Source organism: Trachymyrmex septentrionalis, unplaced genomic scaffold (assembly GCF_001594115.1).
Source record: "Trachymyrmex septentrionalis isolate Tsep2-gDNA-1 unplaced genomic scaffold, Tsep1.0 scaffold19, whole genome shotgun sequence".
Lineage (NCBI taxonomy): Eukaryota > Metazoa > Arthropoda > Insecta > Hymenoptera > Formicidae > Trachymyrmex > Trachymyrmex septentrionalis.
The window spans coordinates 4,389,772-4,390,828 of NW_017305071.1; positions in this window are offsets into that span (position 1 = coordinate 4,389,772).

Here is a 1,057-nt window from a genome sequence, read left to right on the forward strand (position 1 = left end):
CGTACGTGCGTGCATACGTGCGTGCGTACGTACGTACGTACGCGCACCGTGGGAATTATCTATCGTATATATACGTCGTGTGTCGTCACGCACACACGACGGTGGACTCGACGACGACGACGGTCGGTCGTGCCGGAGTAATCGCGGAATTTCCTCGCGTCGCGTTCCCATCGTCACGTCTCCTTTTTCTCTGTCTCCTAGGAACAAGCGCCGCCCTCCATCACGTCTCCCCTGGTCCTGCGATCCACGACACCCAGGAGGCAATCCCGACGACGCTGTTATGAGGCCCGCCGCCTGAGAGAGAGAGAGAGAGTGTGCGTGTGGAGCGGACTGCGATTGGAATACGTACACAGTGCGGCGGTGTGTGGAAATGTGCGTGCGTGCGTGAATGGATACGTGCGTCAAACATAACCTAACCTAACCTAACCGGAGCGTCGCCAAGCGCGCTAAGTGCCGTTCGCTGTCACGCTTGCGATATCGTACGTGACGGAAGGTGTACATATACGTACATACATACATACATACGGATGCGTATGTGTATCATCGGGATCGCGGAGACAGGCCGCTCAAGATCAGGAATCGAAGAGGAACGACGTTAATAATAATAATAACGGTGTCTCGGTGTTCGTCGGCGGTGTGCGAGCGAGGAGTTACCTCAGTCACCTCAGTGCGATAAAGGACGCCGTCCGCGTGTGTATCTCGTTCATCCCCTCATCCATTCCCTCCCTTGCGATCATCCGCGGGAGAGGATTAGTCGGAGAAGACAGAGACAAAGACGACGAGATACACATTCTTTCGAGTGCAGCGGAGAGAAGAGAGGAATTATGCTCGTCGCCGCGTGAGAGGAGCGATCGCACGCGGCTTATCAAACAATAACGGTGGCTCGCTTCGTCGTCGTGGAGCCGAGGGGGCACGGCCCGTGAAGTGGGGGCGGACGGGCCAGCAAGTGCTTTGATGGCAGTGGTTGGGCCCAGCCGGCACTCGCGGGTGTCCATGAGCGTGTCCATACCGCTGATGCAGGGCGGCGGGGCGGGGGCGACCGGCGCCGGAGGCGGGG